A 21928-nucleotide genomic window follows, 5' to 3' on the forward strand; every position below is an offset into this window, starting at 1 on the left:
AATACATTATGTAGATCCACAATGCATACATATTTCCTTGATAATTCCCCTACTAGCAGACACAAATTGTGTGTTCAGTTATCTTTTATTATAAACAGAAACCCTTCTATACTGAGTATGTTTCTAAGGGCTGAATTCCAAAGAATGGAAGTGCTAAGTCAACTGCCATATGTATTTTTAATTTTTATAGCTAGTGTCACATCACCTTCCAAGGGGTTTGACTAGTCCACATTTCCAACAGCAAAATATAAAAATAACCTCCCTCGTCAGTTTCTGCCTCCAAAATGTTGCTATCCCTCCTCTTTCCCCTTACTGCCTCCTACCCGCTGCCCCGGCAGTCCACAACAGTCACTAGTGAGGAAGAAGCTGTTATGTCTTTTCTTGCTGCTGGACTCTCCGTGCCTTTGCTCAATTTCCTCTACTGCTGCTTTCTTTCTATCAGTACACAGGCAACTATGAAACACAAAAGATATCAAATCCACCTTTTCTCTACATCCAAAGTATGTTTGCTATACGCACTGTTCATATAAAGTAAAGCTCCATACAAATATCTTTCTTTACTCACAGCCTGCTCACCAGAGTGGCTAAGGTCTCTCACAGGAAATGTACGTGTGATCTGTGCAGTCAGCATGTTGTTTTTATTAAGTCTCTCTGTGTGGAAATGATGTGCAATATAAGATATCAATCCAATCTGACTTTCTCCCAAATCTACAGCTGGTCCAGACGGAAAGTGAGTGAGTGTTGGGTGGGTAGGTGAGTGAGTGTGTGCGTGTTTCTGTGTGTGCCTGTGGTATGTGTGAGTTTATGTGTAAGTGTACGTCTGTGTGGTGATTCTCTCAAACTGTATCTCCACATATATATTCCTGCTCTATACAGATGGCATCTTTTTCAAGACCCTTTGTCAGGTCCCCTACCTCACTCTCTTCAAAGCTATGCTGGTTAGATTTTGTCAGAAAACTCAAGTCATCTGGGAAGACAGAAACAGAACCGAGACAACGCCTGCATCAGACTGGCCTGTCCTCATACCTGTGAGGCATTTTCTTGAGTAATGCTTGATATGGGAGGGCCCAGTCCATGGTGGTGATGCTACCCCAGGGCAGGTTTCCTGGGTTCTCTAACAAAAGTAACAGAGAAAGCTATGGGGAGGAAGCCAGTGAGCATCACTCCTCCTTGGCCTCTGCATCAGTTCCTGCCTCCATGCTCCTGACCATAAATCTCAGAGAATCTATATTTTATATACTTATATATTTACTTATATATTACATATTAATATATATAATTTCATATCTTTTTTTGAGACGGGTTTTTCTGTGTAGCTCTAGCTGTTCTGGAACTCACTCTGGATCTCAGAAATCCACCTGCCTCTGCCTCCCAAGTGCTAGGATTAAAGGTGTGCGCCACCACTGCCCAGCATAATTTCATATCTTATATAAAATTAAATAGAAAAACCTCCCCATAAAATTACCTTTATATTAATATACAAAATGGGAACAAAGGCAACAGCTAGAAAAATAATTTATTTCTATGAATCATGTAATAGAATAAAATACATAAGAAATTTAATGAGTCATTTCCAATAACAAATGTTTTACAAGTCACTGGAAATAACCATTCTTTGCCTAGAGAGAAGAATCTCTTTTGTTTATTGTAGAATTCACATCTGAAAGCAATTCCTCTTGGCAGTATCATGGAAGCAGGTGCCAGTACCAATCACAAGAGAGCATTTTCATTACTGTCGTATTTAAAATATAACCACTGCCGTTGTTAATTACATTCTATTGATATTGATTAGCAAAATATATAAATCAAAGTCTCTTGATTTATATATTCCTAGCATCTAACTGAGCATGATACCAGCTCCATAAATATTGACAGATGTCAAAAAAAAAAAAAAAAACAAAAAAAAACCCTGCATTAACTAGAAATGTAGCTCAGTGAGGAGTGGTTGCCTAGCAGGTTAGCATGCACAATGCCCATGGTTCATCTTCAGAACCCAGAAACAAAATAGGGAAGAAAGGTAAGAAGGTAGAAAGAGAGAGGGAAGGGAAGAAGGAAGGGAGGGAGGAAGGTGACGGAGAGGGAGATAGAAGAGATGAATTCCAACCTGGAATTTAAAAACACCTAAAAGATTTGGGTCCAAAAATCCAAAGACTAGAAGAGAATAAAAATGTTAAGTTGGATACATGTTTTCATGACCACCCACTCTACCACAAAACTGCATAACTAAATTACCAGACTTAAATGTCATACAAAACAAGCTTGTACCCACTTTGTAAATGTTTTTAAATTAAGAAGGATAGAGTTGTATTCACAAGGTTGAGTTCTGCAGACAGGTGACAGAGACAGTGAAATACCTGATGCCATGGGACTGTGCACTTCAAAATCTGAAAGCATCAACTTGTACCATGGATATTTTACCACAATCTTTACAGAAATAGGTGGCAGGAAGAGCTGAGCCATAATAAGTACCTGGTGTAGGCCTGTGAGCTCGTGGTCTCCTAGTTCATGGTAAGACTGGGGATGGAGGGGCATGCCAGAGAGGACCTATGACAAAGGCCCTCTGTAATGTCAGCTCACAGAGGCCCCTTCCATGTATCCTTCACTATAACAAGATGGAAATGGGATAAAAGAATGGAAAATGACCAGAAATGGAGGTTTCCTCCTTCCAACCCTGAAAAGGATCCCTGAGCATAAGAGTTTGACAATTAGATCAAATCCCATACAACACAGGACCTTAGAAGACATGGAACAAGGGTAAAAAGGCAGACAAGACTGACCATAAAGGAAGTAAGAAAAAGAATGTTCTAGGTCATAGCAGTGTTTTTTACAAGGCAAGTTTATCTCAATTCAACAAGATAGCTTAACCAGGTCAGTGCATTTTATAACTTATTAAAGTGTATGCTAGTACTTGAAAACTAGGGTGTGCAGGAAAGGGAGACCTGCAGAAATGAACTCATGCTATTTATACACTGTGGCTGTCTTTTCACACCAGAATTACACACTGAGCAGATGACTGGGGTAGACACTGGATGGCCACATGGCATAAAAGCATAGGCTACCACATGGAGCTTGAGGTTTGAAGGTGAACCTTATGTAAACCAGCAGTGTCTGGACCTTGGGCTGTTCTCATCCTGAGCATCTGTTCAGCTACTCCCCTCAAAGCCTAAGCAATCTCGCTCAGCAAACTCCTCATGTTGAGTGCAAGGCAGTCATGATCTGATAGACATGCTGAAATCCACTCTTTATTTCCAATCTAGAAAAACCTCCTTTCTTGGATTTGTGTTTCCAAGAAAATAACTGTTAAAAAAATAAATAAATAAAGGTGTTTTAAACAAAGTCCTTTTTAAAAAAAAATCAAAATACTGTGAATTTTAGATTATGCCTGTGATTTTGAAAATCTGAAAATTTTGGTAGTTTGTGTGATGATCTGCATATGCTTAGACAGGGAGTGGCACAATTAGGAGTTGTGGCCTTGTTGGAGTAGGTGTGTCACTGTGGGAGTGGGCTTTAATACACTAGTCATAGTTACCTGGAAGTCAGTCTTCCACTAGCAGCTGTCAGATGAAGATGTAGAACTCTCAGCTCTGGCTACACCATGCCTACCTAGATGCTGCCATGCTCCCACCTTAATGATAATGGACTGAACCTCTGAATCTGTAAGCTAGCTCCAATTAAAAGTTGTCCTTTGTAAGACTTGCCTTGGTCATGGTGTCTGTTCATAACAGTAAAACTCTAACTAAGACAGTTTGTTTCTCAGACCACCAACTCCCCAGGAGTAAGCAGAGAAACTGTTCGAAGTGTACAAGACACTTGTGTAGCTGTTCTATTCTCAGGCTCCTATGGCAAGCAAAGACACCAGAATAAGTTAACACAGGTGTATGCACAGCTAAGGCCCCCCTAACTGGCCTCAGAGTCGGCAATTTGAGGGAACACATCAGAAAGTTCCTAAGAAGGTGAGCCTTCTGAGGTCACCTCAGTGTCAACCCTTGGGGTGACGGGGGTCCTTGTTTATTTCCCACTATCCATACATCAGACCCAACAGACACCACAAATTGTGAGAACGGCTTAGAGGACCAACAGACCAAATTCACAATAGAACTTCATCCCTAGGTCAGCCTCAGGGGCCTGTGCTGTAGTATATCAACACAGAGATCAGCAACTAAACCACACTGGGACATGTGCAGCTCAGCCTGGACCTTGGCATAAGAGGTCCTGCTTCACAGTGCAGGCGGCACTACCGCAGCCAGCGTGTTCAAAGTGAGCACACAGCACTGCTGTTTTAAAGATGATGTCCCTTTGCCTGCTAGACATAGAAAACTCAATCTTCCTCCCTGCTTGCCAGCATTTCACAGTGAGGAAGGTGCTATACAGGCTGCTGGGAGAGGGGTGGGGACACCTCAATATTCTTACCCTGCAGTCAGACCCTGCATGCTATAAGAGACCTGACAGGCAAACTGTGCTTACTGGATTAACAGTGGTACAATAGTTAGGGAGATGGTTGCTTTCTGACAGGGTTTGAGATCTGCTCTGTGGGAAGGGATTTCAAGCATGGTACTACAAGCCTACTCAAAAGCTGAGGGAGCATGTGGTAGTCTGAATGAGAACAGCCCCATGGGCTCACATACTTGAATGTCCCAGTTAGTTGAAAGGTTAGGGAAGGATTAAGAGATGTGCCCTTGGAGTTCTGGCACTTGGGGTGGGCTTCAAGGCTTAAAAAGCCCATGCCAGGCTCAGTCACACTACCTGCTGCCACAGGATCGGGGTGTAAGTCTTCAGCTACTGCTCTAGCACCATGGCTGCCTACAAAACCTCATGCTTCCTGGCAATGATGGTCCCTCTGCAACAGTGAGGAAGCCACTAAGTAAATGCTTCCTTTCATGTAAGTTTCTCGGCTGTGGTGTCTCTTCAGATTCATAGTAATTAAGGCAGATGGTAAGGCCACAGGCTCTAGAGTAGAATCTGCTATTGCTATTTTGCTAAGTTGTCAGGTTGTTAAATTGCCTTCTAAACATTCACAGTTATACTCACAGGCTCGAGCCACTTTCACCCTTGGTCAAGGAAGCATCTTTTTGCAGTTACAGGAAGATGAATAACAGACCAAAGTACCGAGAGTAAGACAGAGTAAAGGTTGAGCCGACATGGGACATCTTTACCATTGCTCCCGACTCCCATTCCCAAAACAGCACACCTCACATACTGTTGGCAGCTGGTACCTACTCCTAGGAGGGTCTCAGCTGTGATGCTCAGCACACTTATTCAGTGGACAGTTTATTTCTCAGCTGTTGGGATGTAGGAACTGTCCATGAACCGAGGATCTCAACCCTCCTTAGAAACACAATTCATAACTTCAACTTCCTAGTTTGTAGGTTGACTTTTTATTTTGTTCCCTGCTTCCTCTTGACCCCAGGGTCAGTACAGCAGTGTTCACAGCATCCAGAATATAGAAACAATGCAAATATGCACCAATGGCAAAGAAGATGTAAGAGTCACAGATGGATGGAAATGGAGAATTATCATGTTGGGTGGATGACAATGAGGCTGTTCAGCACAGGAGCCAAACAAAGCCAAGCTCAATGATCTGATTTCAACCCTGGAACCCACATGGAAGAAGAAAAAAAATCAACAATTCCCACAAGTTGTCCTCTGATGTCACTAAGGTCTTATGTTGTCCTCTGGAGTCACGAACAAGCAGCAGTGGCTTCACATACCTGAGAAGGTCATCAGCAAAAATCAGATGACACCATGTCAAGACACCCCAGGAGACTGACTTCCCAGGCTCAGTCTTCTCAGGGTGCTACATTCCCATATCTAGTGCACACTGTCCTTTTAGTTGCTAAGCTTAATTCCTACGAAAGAGCTGTAAAGAAAGAGAGGAGTAAGGAGGCCAAGTTTTAGCAGGTACTCATATGCCCTTATAAGTAACAGAAAATCCTGGGTCAAAAGTGTTTCAACAATAAATATGGAATCAGCATCTCCTGGAAGAATAGGCATGCCACCCTGCAGCACTGAGCCTCAGCCCTTTCCTCTGACTCCCTTGAATCTGATCCCACCTGTAGCTATATACAAAAGCTAGAGGCAAAGTCACCGAGATGTTTTAAGGCAGTGATCTGCCTATCCCTAAACTCTCATCTCAAGCAAAGAAGGTATCAGGTGTTTCATTTAGACTAATCAACCCTACAAGTTGGAACAGGGTACACTTTCTACAGTCCACATAAAGGAAGGCTAGATTCCTGAAGCAGAAAGATCCTACTAAGAACAAGGAGAGCTGACACTAAATATGAAGTAATGGCGGCCAACACAGACCCCTTGTCTGCTATTTTCACAGCTTGAGAACCACTACAAATTATTCCAATTATTTCATTCAAGAGGTTGAATGAAACAAAGGCTACAAGATTTTCTTTTTCAGAAACCAAAGATAACCTTAGAGGCTATCAGCACTGGTTGTGTAAGTCTAGTAAGGTGGGATGGATTCCTCCACTTGCTCTCATCTATGTCACAGAAATGAAATGCATCTGGGTGTGTCTATGCCTATTTATACTATTTATATTCTCTAGCCTTGTTTTCATAGAGACAGAATGGTGAGTGGTGGGAAGAGCACTGACCACAAAGTGGAGGCTTGGGGCTTCGACTCCAGCTCTCCCGTAAAGTACCATCACTGCAGCTGTCCCATAACCATCCACAACTCAGCTTCCTTTCAGTCGGGGATCTTATTTCTGGCTGTCTTCTAATTAGAAATAATGCACATTAGTTAACTGGAGATTTATGAAGACTATTTAAAGCTGTAACTCTGGGCAAAATAAGCCCCCAAAACTCTTCCAAGATTATGGTGACACATGAAGCTTTTTCCTGCAGAACTCAGTTTCACAAAACTTTCGCTGTGGCCAGAAATGTAAATAGCATGATGTTAGAACTTCTAAAATAACTGAAGAATTTAATTCAATTTCTCTTCAAGCCCAGATTCATTATTAAAATGCTGCAGTGTACCTACATGCACAGACCCTCTCTGTTGGACACAGGAATGGAAAATGCCAGGAACGAACCGCTCTGCAACTCAATTAAACAGGAGATCTCTAACCACGAAGCCCAACCAAGGAAGAAGACGGAAAGGAACAGCAAAATAGCTGGGACTCAAGTCACAACCAGAAATGGAAATTTCTATAGTGTGAGCAGTGGGGGATGTCTCTCCAAGTCAGCCTACAGGTCTAGAGAAGTGAACCTCCATGTCTTGCTGAATTTCTCTTAATGGTTGTTGACTTAGGCAAAATGCATAGAAGTAATTTCCACAACCAGGCTGTTGACAGTGAGAACAGGAGGAATGTGGGACAGACAAACTTTGGCAGAGCAGTCACAAAACCCTCTGGGATGACACTGGATAAAACACAGTGGCTTTAGCAACCATGTTTTGACCTGGAGTTGGTTCTTCTCAAAATTATTAATAATGAAAAACACTTACACAGGATACATGGAATTGCCAGGAAAAAAAAATGCACTCCTTTGAAAAAAGTTTTTAAAACAACAAGCTACCCACAAAAACCACAGGGATACAAAATGAAAAAACCTGGTCACTGATCTGAGGAGTGTGCAAGCTCCCCGCAAAACAAAACAACTGTAGCCGGGACTACTCCTTACACTAGTAGATCATGTGTTGAGATACCTGACACGCAGTCCCCAAGAAGCAGACCAAGTATACCTATCAAAGGCCAGCGGTTCAAGACTAGTGATTTCTTCAATGAGAAATTCAAGTTTCAAAAGACTACCTGTTCCTACAACCTTGACTTCCATCCATAGTGGGATGGACAGAAAATATGGCACTTTGACAAAGTGAAGTCCATTTGGCTGTACAGAATGAGTCACGGAAGCAGATTTCATCAGGTTCAGAAAGACAAGAAAGGCATCTCCTCTTCTCTGTATACTCGACTGAAAATTGCATGCATACACACACTGTGTACTGTGTATGTGTACATGAAATTATCTGAAGGAAGGAGGAGAGTAAGGAGGTAATGGAATGTGTGTGACAGGCAAGCAGAAGGTTGAAGAACTGGGGAAGAAAGGCAACTAGCAAAAGTAGGGAGGAGGATAAGAAGGAAATGAGGGAGGGTTCAAACAACGTGTGTGTGTGTGTGTGTGTGTGTGTGTGTGTGTGTGTGTGTAAACATTGTCCTGGAGCAAAAGGTAAGGATATCCTCAAGTCCATAGAGAAGATGGAGGCCAAACCTTGTGGCGCTGTGAACTCATATTGGTGTACTGGTGACACTCCTGAAGATGTATCAGGCAATGCAGGCCTGCCATTCTCCCTCAGACCAAAAGAGCTCTGTCAAACACCCCCTGGCAACTTCAGCAACTCTTCAGAAGTCATGGCCACAGCTGTTAATAGAGAGGCCCATTCAGCCACCCACACCTGAAAGAATCTTTTCTTGCTGTGAGAATCACAACTTTAACACAAAAAGCCCACATAAAACAAAAAGGCCACAGGAAGTGTGCTCCATACCTTTAAGAAAGAAAAAGAGAGATGTGGTAGAGCTGAAAGGTTTACATGAAATTGTCTGGGAACTAAAGCAAAACCCCAGGGTGGAACTGATCAGACGAAGGCACACCATGAAAAGATGGCCAGCAACAGTGACTACACAGAGCAAGTTCAAGTAGTGTGGAGTATGTGTGACTGAGGGCCTTTCCAAAAATGCAGAAATACAGAATGAAAAATCCAAGAAAGGCAAGATCCAAAAGGCTAGCCTGCAGCATAAACACAAAATAGTGCAGTGTTTATCACAGCCTAAATACACAGCATAGGACATTTTTAAAAATACAGAATAGGGATATATTACAATCCAGAGAATTAAAGTAGGAATAAAAGTAGACTTCTTACCAAAACCCTCATGAGCCAAAAGCCAATGCAAAGGTGATATGCTCCTGTGGTGGTTCATCTTGAGTCAGCTGAGTTGAAAACGCCAAGATTAGTAATGTACAGCTCAGATGGGGGAGCTACACCCTGGCTTGCAAGCACAGGCATTTGTTCTTTGATTCCTGTCCATCAAGAGGCACTCCACCATGAGTTCCTGCCACTGCGACCATATGCCTCACCAGAGTCCTACAGCAATGGTGCACACCACACACACACTGAAACCAGCCAGAACCTTCCTTTCTCCCAGCTGCTCTCTGGGTATTTGTCACAGTGACTTAGGCCCACTAAGAGTTGGGAGGCCGGGGGGATAAATGGCAATGTAGAATTCGTGAGGGAAATATTTTCAATCAGACAAACAAAATGGGAAGAATTATCTGCCAAAAGATCTGCACTTAACATACAGACATTTCTCCAGAAAGAAGAAAAATAAAACCAGAAATGTGGCCCTCACAAGCAGAACTCACAGAACTAGGAATGCTAGCATGGTCAACTTGGCAAACATGAACATTTTAGATGTAACTGGATTTATAGGGAAAAAGTAAAAATGCACTGTTGACTCACAGAATATAATGTTTAAAGATTGCAGAACAGCACCAATACCACAAAAAGATGAAATGACAGTATTTTCGAAAGCAATTTTACTATACATTAAAAATATACAATATAGGTTTAAATGCATACTGTAGACTTTTGTATCATTTAAATAACAATTAGCAAAGATCTAAGTCAGCCAGTCCATGATAGGCATAAAATAAAATTATTAAGGAAGAAAATAAAAACTGAAAACCCACTCTAAGTCAGGAAAAAATGAAGAATGGGAAACAAAAGAGCAACTAGTAAACTGATACTTGAATTCAGCCAGGGTGCTAACTGGATGGAGTACAAGGAGTCTGAACAAATGAATCTGATGCGGTGCTGCATGCAGACTTAACACAGTCAGCACTTTGTAAAAGAAAAGAGAATGAACTTAAAAGCTAAAAAGGTAACAACAGGCAAGCACTCCTCAAGAAAAAGATGAAGTGGTACACAGTATTAGATTAGTTAGACTTTAGGTCAAAGAGCATTACTGGACAGAGGTTAATCAGGAAGACAATATCACCATCAACATATGTGCACCTAACAACACACTTCAGAACACGTAAAACTCTGAGGGGCAGAAATGACAAGATGTGCAAGTCAGCAGCCACACATAGAGGTAAACACTTCTCTTAATAGTCAATTAAACATGAAGGGGAAAATCAATAAATACACATAAAAACAACAATATTATCAATACCTTTATATAACTGACATTCCTTCAGAGTGGGCTCTACCCAAAAAGGTCAGATTGGGCCTTCAAGTACATACAGTGTCCAAAGACAGACAGCATGCTGAGCCTCACAAGTCTCAATGTGATTTAGAAAGCTGACGTCATACAAAAAGTCCTCACTACCCACAGCCAAGATACATTAAATGTCAATAAAGATGGAATTTGGCAAGTTCTCAAGTAATTTAAAAATAAAGAACATAACATACTTCTGCGTAACTTATTGTAAATATAAGGAAGAAGATTCTGCAGAATAAACAAACTAAAATGGAAGAGTAAGTTGTATATGGCAACCAATGGACTGCTTTGAAGGAAAGTACTAGTATACTAATGCTGTGTGCTTTATTTAGAAGATAATAAAGGATCCAATGAACCATCTGAGAGTTCAAAGTGCAGAACAAACTAGACCCAGAAGTCAGAGACTCTAGACAAGGAAAAGGAGGGCAGGAGGAGGAGAGAGGGAGGGAAAGAGGGAGAGAAACAGAAAGACAGAGACTGACTACAGAGAGTGGCTCACATAATCAAGAGGTCTGAGAAGTCCTGGGATTTGCAGTCAGAACACTAATGACCCAGGAGAGATGGTAGTACAGGCCTGACACAGTCTGTATGATCCTGAGTCCAAGTCTGAAAACAGACCAGAAGAGCCTTAAGTCAGCAGGGATTCTGCATCTCCTCTTGACATAACACTGACTTTCAATTTGGATTCTCTACTAACTGGATGAGGTCCATTTTACAGGAGAAGGCAACGGTCATGTTATTCAAAATCACCCTCAGACACACAGAGAATAATGTTGGGCCTTGTGTCAGGATACCACAAGGCCCAGTCAACTTCACAGGTAACCCTGAATGTCGAAGGCACAGCCCTGTCCACCTTTCACTTGTATGCATTCTCCTAAGTCATAGTCAAGTTTCCCACACAACACGATACAACCATCTCGCACAGAACCCTGAAGCACATTCACTCCTGTCCCCAAAGAGAAGGTAAAACCCTGAGCAATGTTCATTCTTCTGGTGCTTGAGCTGCTCCAGTTACTTAAATATTATGGCAACAAAAAGACTTAGATGCTATGAAGTAAAGTGAAAATATTTCATTTTACACCATGAGGCAACAGAAAATGCATGTGCAACTGTAGCTGTTGTGTGTGTGTGGCCACATGCTCACAGTCTGTATCAACAACTGCCATCTCCACTACCCATCCCATAGTCCTTTGGAGATCAGCAACTGTTTCAACTGGCTATGACTATTTACCTACCAGGACGACCCTAATCCTTCTGAAGTTCCAAGGCCAGAACAGAGCCAGTTTCTGCAAACCTTAACCACTGAGCATGACAGGGACTGCCTGAATCCTGAACCCTGTTCCTCCACTGCAAAAGAGCAGTTCAATCTCTCTCCTTCATAGCATTCATCTCTCTCCTTTGCCTGCTGATTCAAAGGCAGAAGTCTGAAGGGACCAGGAGGAAGCCTTTAGCTGTTCAGCAAAATCACCTTTTGTCTTCTGGTAGCAATGTTCCTCTCTCTGGAACTCAGATCTCTAGATCAGTAAGGATAAGATCATGGGAACAGGAAACAGAAGCCTTCCGAAAGTCACTAAAATAATAGCCACCCTCATTTCCATTTTTGGTTCTTGGATCCTGTGAATTCTCACAAGGGGAGGAACAGTACCACACACTAAGTGTTGATAGAAAGGGTTTGGGTTAACTCTAACCCTAACTCCTGGGGACTCCTGTCTGGGCCCTTCAAGGTTCAACCACCAACCTGGTATTGTAACTGAGTCTTCAAAAGACTATGCTACCATTCCACCAAGACATCTAACTTTAAATACCATGGAAGACAGTAAAGTTGGTGAATCCCATAGGCTTGGGACCACTGCCATGCTCCTGTAGTCATGAGTTATTTGACCAGATTTACCATGAAACAGGTTGAATGACCAGAAGCAACTCTTGTGTAGAATGTTACAGAAGTGGTTAAGGACTTCTGTGACCCAAAGGCAGTAGTCTCCACAAAACTACATTTAGAAAGGAACATCCATGCCGACATCCTCCATAACACAGGGGGACCAACAGAATCAACCTGCGGCTGGGGAGCTGGGTGATCATCCTAGGGAACGGCACTGTATCAGCACCTGCATATTAGTGAGTCCTGCTGGCAAACTGTACACTCAGCAGTGCCCACATGCAGATCAGCCTTAATGAGTACAAATCCATAGCACTCCTTAGTGAGTGGACATCCACAGTGCTAAAACATACCTAGCATCCATCTCTGTTAGGATGACTGAACAGAATTAGATTTTATCTCACCTTAACCTTTCTGCTTATGAAGATCAATTCTCAGTTTCACTGATGGGAATATCATAATCAATAAGCTCTGGGTCTACAGAAGCCAGACTGGTCTGTTTGGTTCTGCTGCATATCCTGGTAGCCCTGCCCATCTCATCCTTAGACACTGAGTGCTGTGTTAAGGTTCCTCAACTCAGTGGCTGCAATTCCCACTGTAAGGTCTTCCACTCAAGTACAGAACCCAGAGTTCTTCCGGGATGTCAGGGCTCCTCTAAAGATGTATCCCAGCAATTTTGATGAGTAAATCTCTTCTTAAGGCAGAATTTCATATAGCCCCGGCTGGCCTTTAACTCTGTCTATAGACTAGGATGGCTGAACTTTTGATCCTCCCAACACTGGGATGACAGGTATGCTCTACCACTCCCAACCTCGGTGAGTAACCTTAAATGGCACACAGACTCACTTTTATGTCTCCCTAAGCCTACAGATTCCAACTTGGCCACCAGACCATAGCAGTTCCAGCATTTCCAACCTGCTCTGTAAACTGCATTTGGGGCCATGCTTGGGATGAAGTATCATAGTTCTTCATAAGTCCCCAAACTGAAAAACTGGTTTAATGTACCCACAGAATACTGGTTTAATGTACCCACATCAATGAATTCAGTCTGACCTTTCTTTCCACTGTCAGGCTATATACCGTGGCTATCAATTCTATCACTCATGCCTACAATTTCTGTCTGTGTCAGTGATAAAACTCACACAGTTCTTTCAGAACACAGCATGTCCTCACAGGGCACACTTTGTGTTTCACCTTCATGGGCTGAATGAGGCTTCTAGCCAACCACCTATAGAAACAGAGTGAGTAGCTAGCATACCTAGTGCAGTTTCCTCAAGGGCACACAAACTATTTCTCAGGATGGACAGAGTGGTCATTCATCTCAATTCAGGGTGTGGTCCTATCCTTCATCGAGGCTTTGTCCTATCATCTCCTGGTTCCAACTTTCAGATGTAATCTATTCAGGGTAGTGTGTCTCTAGATTCCAGTCCAACTGCCCAGACCCCATTCCTTCACAATCAGTACTCTTACTGTGAAGTACTTAAACTTCTCTCACCTTCCTGACTGATGTCCTGGAAGATCTGAGGAAGCAGATCTGAACTGAACCCTAGGTGAACACACCACAGACCCTGCAGATCTCAGCTATGCATCTCCCACACCTTTCGCTTCTGGCTTCTTAATTTTCAGACTGAGAGTTCTCAGATCCTCCTTTGTGCACCTATCAAAGGTCTGACCTGCAAATAGTGTCTCTTTAAAAGAAAATAGACTTGTTCACCAAGAGAAACACATAAAGTACTTGCCTGCTCACATTTTTCCAAGATGATATAAAACTTATTCTAACCACTAATTTTCATTTCCCTTGAATTAAAAATACCAGAATTCTCAGCACATACTTTTCATGTGATTCTGACTTTAACATGAATCACCTATAATTTTTTACCTCCACACCTAGTAAGTAATTGAGCACCAATTCTAATAAAGCTTCTATCATATGTAAACTAAACACAATTCTCTCATGTTACATTAAAAAGTCCTTTTCAGAAACACGCCTTCATGCCCTAACTCTGACGACTCAAAACCCTTTTGGGCAGTAGCTGGGCATGGTTTTTCTTCATCACAGTGACACCTTGGCAAACCAAGCTTTCCCACAGGGAAGCCAGGTACTCCCATAGTGCTGTTCGTGTACTATAAGGTCAGCAGTGTCCTATAGGAGTGCCACCTGGCCTTGCTTCTCTACTGAGTCAATTAATTTAATTAAACTCAAGCAATGCTACTTTCTGGGAGACAGGAAAGACATTCATTTTTATTTGCTCAAGTTCCTTTCCTTGGGTATGTAAATTCTTCAAATTGTGTGTAAATCTTCAGTTGGTGTTTTATATTTTATACTGAACCTTAAATAACTATACCAGTATTGCCATAGTAACCAACAAGTAAAAACCTAGCCCCAAACTACACATGACTGAAGGAACCAGAAAGTCACACCCTGGGCCTACCTAACAAGGATGTGGAACTCTCAGCTTATGGCCCTGCTTCCGAGGAGTTCTATAAATAAGGAAATGAATGTCAGCACAAGCCAATGTGAAATGAAAGCCTGTCTCTTTATTACATCTGCAAACCATTCGATCTTCCTCAGTTATAAAGATGATACAGACTAAACCACACAAAAGGTCACAGACAAGCACACTGGACAGACCCATCATATCAAGGGTCTATAGACAGGAATTCCTTCTGTAACAATATACCTGTATATGCTCTATTATGACACTCAGATACTACTACAACACAGTAACATTCTATCAAATGGGAAATAAATCAGTTACCTTCAGCAACTAAAACATGAAAATCTACAAAAACACATCTAGATATTTCCACCCAATCAAGGGAGAAATGGGCTCTGACTGTCTTTTACTGGGGAATTCCTTATGCAGAAAACCCAATTTCCCCTAAGCAATATGTTCAGTCATAGGACACAATGCAATAAATGGCTTGTTTTGTTTTCCACTTTCCCTTTGAGCAAAATGACTCTGGCAATCCAGTTGTAATTCACAAACCTAAAACTGTGGTAACATCTGTGTAAGCAAACATGGCTACAAAGAAACAGTGTCACATACTAGCTAGTGACAGTATTGAAAAGGACACATAGTTTATTACAGTGAGCAGTGTGTCTGTCTCACCTTACCAGATCTACTTCCCACTCCACTGAGTCTTTCCACATAGAGACCCCTCACTGCTCTGCAGTGCCCTGCTAAGGAGGGAGCTGATTCCAGGCTTTAGAACAACTGCCAGTCAACAATCTCATGACCCAGCATCAATCCAAGGCTTGCAATAACCCAGGACGCTTATGTCCAAAAATCAGCACGGACAGTCAGAACAGAGGCTCTGACACTGCGGGCCCTCCTACCCTCACGCTTTCTCCCCAGCACTCATAACCTGAGAAAACAGCAGGTTCATAGCACAGGGAACCCCAGCAGCCTGCTAGTTTTTACCATAACTAACAATGATTTCTACAAAGAGACGAAGCAATACAACCCACCCGGAACTCTCCCAAAGGCCCATCCTCAGAAGCTGCCACTCTTGACCTGCCCGGCTGCTCCCTGGAAATGCTGCTCCTGTGCTTACCTGCATTTGCTCTCACTCAGGTTGCCAGGACAACAACCTTTCCCCGGTGGTGACAGCTGCATGCACACACGCCTAGCTAACTTTCAAAGGTAAGAACTGGAAGAGTAGCATGTTTACAAATTATTCTTAAAAGATTCAACACTTTTCTGAAAATCTAAAAGACCAAGTTTATTCATAAAGCTGTGTATGCATGCTCCAGGTTGTGTGTGTGTGTGTGTGTGTGTGTGCGCACACACACAATTTAGAGAAAGATCTGAGACTTTTTCTCTGGCTCTGCACAAGTGACAAATGAAGACTAAGGCAGTTACAGTCTGCTCACATGAGCATTACGACCCTGCACCATCACTCAGAGATCCTTGGCAAAGGCTAGATGCATTAGCTCTACACATCAATGGAAATGATTGTGTGTGGCTTGTAATCTAAACAGACTTCAGTGGCTGCACATGAGGACACAGAGCTTCCATGGTATATCAAGAACAAGATTATTATGGAAACAAACAGCAACAAGACCAAATTCCAAGGAAGAGAAATGAGCAAACACTCAGAGAGAATACATAATATATTTTTATATGTCGTTTCAAAAAAAAAAAAAAAAAGCTGAGACAAACAATGATCAACAAAGAGTACAGTGTATACAGATAGACGGGAGGGGAAGCAATCAGCAAAAAGACACACCCTGGATTTACTAGAGAACACCATCAAAACTGGCAACTTGAACATTTTTATAGACCCACTCTCAAAGAACTCAAGGAAATTTCATTTTAATAAAGAGGGAAGACAGACTTCAAGTTATTTCCAGTGGAGTAATTTATAATTGTACCGAGAATGATTTATAGCTGAGTGACAGTGATTTATAATGAGGGAATGACAATGATTTATAATTGTACTGACAGTGAAACATGTGTAGAGAATGACTTTGCAACCAAGGTACAAAATCACCCTAGTAAATTAAATTACTCAAAATGCAAGACTTTAAAAAAAAGGTGATTAAGATATAAAGTATTTATAATTTTGCTTAATAATCTTCACAATGAAAAACAATATGGAGAGCACCAGAATGTAAGCAGCAGCCTTCTCAGAATAACAGTAGGGTAATTTTTTTACCATAACTAACAATGATTTCTACAAAGAGACGAAGCAATACGACAACTGTTTATGATTGAATTGTAAAAATTCTAAGCAAACCAGGAGTCAAAGATAATTTCCTCAGTCTGATCAAAATGATAAAAAAAAAAAAAAATAGACTACATGTTTTCTTTAAAGAAAATTACCAGTCACGAATGTCTCGTGAGACTTCTTATTCAGCATAACTAGAAGTCTTAGCAGTGCAATGAGATAATAAAATGCAAACAGTTGGGAAATACAAAATTAAACAGCCTCTGTGGATGGATACATGCATACGTAGACAATCACAAGGAGTCCATTAAAGCCACATGTACTAACAAGTGAGTTGAGCAACACTGTAGGGTTCAAGAACATGTAAACCTCAATAGTTATAACAATAGCAATAATTAGAAATGTATATGTGCGGATACCATTTACAGTAGCAGCAAATGAACACACATACAAATGAAACAAAACAGAAATAAGATTTTTATGCTGAAAGCTGAAAAACATTAAGAGAAACCTAAATCCTGCATAAACAGAATCATCTAGCAGATTAAAGACACCTAAGATGCCAGTCACCCCAAAGGGATATATAACTTCAACGCATTCCTAACCAAACCCCTACAATAGAGAAAGCAGGCTGCCTCTAAGAGTTATACAGGAAGAAAAGAAGCTACAACATTTGAAACAATTTGAAAAGTAACCAAGCTAGAGAATGAAGCCTTCTGATGTTAAGACATTCTAAAAACTAGAGATGCACAGAATGATGAAACAGAAGAGAATGCCAGAAAGAGACAGAGCCACACATACACAGTGAACTGCCTTCTCACAAAGTGCCAACAAGAATCCTGCTGAAGGACAGGAAGAAAGTTTCCCTCAGATGCAGCCAAATTCATGCATCTGTAAAGGAAAGGCTCAAAGAAAGCCACAGCCTACACCTTACATTATAAAGGAAGAGTAACTGACAGCATATCCTAAATACAATACCTAAAACTAGAAAATGTCTAGAGAAAAACAGAAATTCTTTGCAACCTTGGACAGTGTACAAATTATTTTTTTTTAAAAAGGAAAAAGAACTGATCCAATGGATTTCATCAAAATTGAAATTTCACTCACACATTTCACGTGTCAGGAAAAGAAGCAAGTGGCAGACTCAAAGAAAACACTTGTGGACATACGCACACATTGCACATATATTTTATATATATATATATATATATATATATATATATATATACACACACACACACACATATACATATGTACATATGTATATGTAAAACTAAAGTTTGTGCCCAGATTGTATAGAATTTTTTTAATTAGACAATTAAAAACTCACAAAACACTTTGGAGAGATGCCTCTTGAAAGAACATACAAACAGCAACAACAGCACAGGAAAATGTCTTACAAGTTAGTTAACTAGAATCTCAAATAAAATCATCTGTGAGATCCCGGCATGGAGGCACACAGCTGTAATTCCAGCCTCAGGAGGTGACAGCAGGATGATCAGGAGTTCAAGGCTAGCTTCAACTACGGAGCCAGTTGAAGGCAGAGTGGGCTGTTTGAGAACCTCAAATTTAAAAAAACGAAAACTCAATGAGTCATGAGGAAACACCTTGGGAAGTAGCTAAAGCAGGAGCTAAAATGCCTGACTGACACATGGCAACATGAATCAAGCATCTCACTGGCAGGATTGCAGCACACAGCGGCCACCAGGGTAAACAGCAGAGCTAAAACGTTACCCATGCAGCTGCCACCTGGTCCAGCACCCTGCTTCTCAACACTGAACCAAAGAAAATGAGAACTAATCTCTCTAAAGACTTAAATATGACTGTCCCCCCAAAATGCATTTTTATTAACAGCTTCATCCCAAAACACAAAACTCAGAAACTCCTAAATGTCCACCAACTAGTGAGTGAGTGAGTACACTGTGACCTACTCACAGACGGAAGTACCATGTCCCCTTTTTACGGAGACACCAAAAGGGCTAGAAAAGCATTCTGGGAAAAAAAGTACGAACAAGGGACTGTGCTTCATCTTTCCACTTACATGATTCCAGAGAGGAAAAAAAAACCCAACAGAGGATGAATCTGTAGCCATCCTGGGGGATCCCAATGAGCAAACCGTGGTGATGTTATATGACCAGGCACACTTGTAAGAGTGAGTGCACACGAAGACATACTGAATTAGTTTACCCTGAACTAAACTGTAAGAAATGTCCTTCAGGAAAAGGTACATCAACTCTAGTTCAAATAAACTAAACCCAAGTTATTGGAAACTGAAGAAAGGAGACAACCAGAACCCGAACCCTAAAATGTACCAAATTAACATGCACATTAATACAGAGTGGCCTTTCAAACGTTTACATCCTACAGGAAATGACAACACTTCATATAGTTATACGGAAACAGTAGCCAGTGGGGCACTGTGATTGTGATCCTTAGAACTTAAACATTTTTCCTCCTTTTTCATTAATAGAAAGATCTCACCCACCTTAATTGATTCCCACTTGGCTTGTGTCATAGAGAGAAATTCCCTTTAAAGTTTTCTTTATTAATAAAAATCCTATATTCTTTACAAATCTGATAGTACCTGGGTGTTCAATAAAATGTCCCATTAAGCAAAGCCCTGTCCATTCAATCTTGAGACAGGCTAATTAATGACAGGCTCTTTCACACACACACCCCAGAGAGAGAGAGAGAGAGAGAGAGAGAGAGAGAGAGAGAGAACAAACAACGGATGTTTCTCTAGGTGATTTTCTAAAGTTTTCTTTTTCTGTGAAGTATTATGATGATTAATATTTTTCTTAAAAACTCAAAAATCCTGGACTTTCTCGTTTTGTTTTATGTATTTTTCCATTTGGAGTATGATGTTGCTAGGCAACCAGTTCACAGTTCCCAGCCCACTGAAACACCTCTAGCCATCCTTGGAGGCACCAAACTTCCTCACCTCTCACCAGGCAATTCTCCACACATTAACACACCACATAGTGGCACCAAGGTGCAGCAGGCCTAGCATCTTCCTGAGCCATTTATCCCAACTGGTGAGGAACAAACAACCCCAAAAGCAACACAAGGTGTGGCTAAGATGACTACAAGTGCACTTCTCCTCGGTTTCTGTCGCCCAGGAAACTGTGAGTATTCTGCAGGCTTTTGTCTTAAATCCTGAGGTGACAGCTGACCCACCCACAAGATGGCAATCCATCAACCACGCAGCATGCAAACATGTTCCATAGCCATCCACAGAGCCGGGAAGTTTAATACTAGGGGCGAAGATGTGTCAGTGTCTGCACAGTGGAGGGATAAGTCGGAATTCGTGGGCGGCCTCTGAGAGACCTAAGCTGAGCCCAAAGCCTTCACTTCCCCAGAGCGGAGGGCCAAGATCACGGCGGCCTCACCATCCCAGAGCTGCCAGAGCAGCTGACAACTCTTGTGCAAAGCTCCCTCCTGCGGAGGCAGCCGCGCAGACGCGGCATCCTGGGGGCGGGGAAAGGTGTGTGACAGACAGAGGCCACGCGCTCCGCACCGTGCTCGTCTCGGGTGAGAACCCGAGATGCCACTGTGGGTGTGTCCAGCGATCGGCTCTCCAGAACTCCGAGTGCACAGGCGCGCTTTCCCAAGCTCTGAGACCGGAAGGGGTGCGCCGCTCGGCACCGACGGGAACCGCGTCAGGGTCAACACTTCCGTTCCGCCGGGGCAACTATGGCGCGGCCAACAGGCAGACTTAACTATGGCTCTCCACTCGAGACCACGCAAGTGCAGGGCCCCGCGGGCGAGGGCGGGAGCGAGGTGTCTCCCCGACCCAGGTCCCGTGAGTCGCCCGGCCGAGGCCTCGCGGCTCGCAGTAGCTTGGCCACGTTCCCACCCGCGGCCGAGACCCGGACCCAGACGGCGAGCACCCGATTACCTGCTCCCGCCGCAGTGCTCCCCGCGCTGTTGCGCGTCACACCCGGCTCTCAAACACTGGCTCCGGGACACCGGCTACGCAACCACCCCCCTCCCGGTGACTGCTAGCCCAGGAACCCACGTTGGGGCAGCCCACGCACCACCCGGCGCCCAGGATCTCCTCACCGGAAGTTGATTTCTACCTAGGCCCGCCCAGGCCTGCGCGCGGCGCTCCAGGCATCCGCGGACGCATCACATGACCCCCCAAAGAGGAGGCCAGCTGAGCCTCATCTGAAGAGAGACCTGACCTGTGAAACAGATTGACCTGATATACACTGCTCTGACCATCCTCAAAAACTACATCATGCCTTATCTTTTGTCCTGAGCCAAAACAAACTATCCAACAGATATTCCTCCTAACATAGATTCAGCAGGCTAGGCCACAAGAAGAACCTCCTAGTTGAGTGTGATTCTCAGGTAATTGCACTCTGCGATAGATTGACTTCGACATAACGCTTTTCCTGACCATTCTCAAGATCTACCTCCTAGTAAAAGGTTCTCAATCTCTCTTAGTGACAGGCCCATAAAACCACCTAACAAATCTGAATTTTTCTTCTGTCCAGAACTGGAATCTACCACGAGAAGAGCCTTTGCCTCTTACGAGCAACCAAAATGTGAGAACTGAATAAAGCACCCGGCACTGTGACATGCTCAAGAAATGTTTGCCGTGATGTCTGGACCTATTGGCTTAGCGGAACTCTCAAGTTCCCGAACATGCCTAAGCTGAAAGCTTCTCTAACCACTGGATTTTGAAGATCGGCAGCGCCAGGACTGTAGCACTTGTAATCAACTCTATCATAGCAGTTCGTTCATATTCTACTAAAAACAGTTGATTTTCAGCTGTTCGACATCCTTATAGCAAAGCTGTCAGTCAACACCTTTTCCTGAAGGGAATACGCATACACTTGATAGGTTTTTGTTTGAAGGGGAGAGTAATTGTGTAGACTGTCGTGACTGTTACATAGAAATGGTCAACAGGTAGCATACTTCTCAGATGGTTTAGACAACATTCACTTTATAGAACGTATACCATTTACTTGGAACTAGTCAAGTGGTAACAATCTGGGAATGAACCAAATATATCCAAGATGTTTTACTGCCTAGTGCCCTGATCTTTTGAGTGTGAGTCTGTGGACAACTTCTATTCTTCACACAGAGAGCATTATTGGAAATTGCTTTTCTCTTCCTTCCACTGAACAAAACTGACTGAACTATCTTT

At 42.5% G+C, this 21928-nt stretch overlaps 1 protein-coding gene across 3 annotated transcripts in view; it reads right to left on the reverse strand.

Annotated features, from left to right (window-relative positions):
• Ccdc91 (coiled-coil domain containing 91) overlaps window positions 1–20856 on the reverse strand; it is a 169281-nt gene extending 148425 nt beyond the window's left edge. For 2 of the 3 annotated variants that reach the window (XM_021165354.3, XM_029478591.2), the window contains exon 1: window positions 20672–20828. The gene's annotated coding sequence lies outside the window, so the exon portion shown is untranslated. The other variant, XM_085839761.1, reaches the window with a different exon arrangement.
• Window positions 20857–21928: the final 1072 nt, after the last annotated feature.

This window comes from Mus caroli, unplaced genomic scaffold, assembly GCF_978045245.1.
Source record: "Mus caroli unplaced genomic scaffold, Mus_caroli_1 scaffold_7, whole genome shotgun sequence".
Classification (NCBI taxonomy): Eukaryota; Metazoa; Chordata; class Mammalia; order Rodentia; family Muridae; genus Mus; species Mus caroli.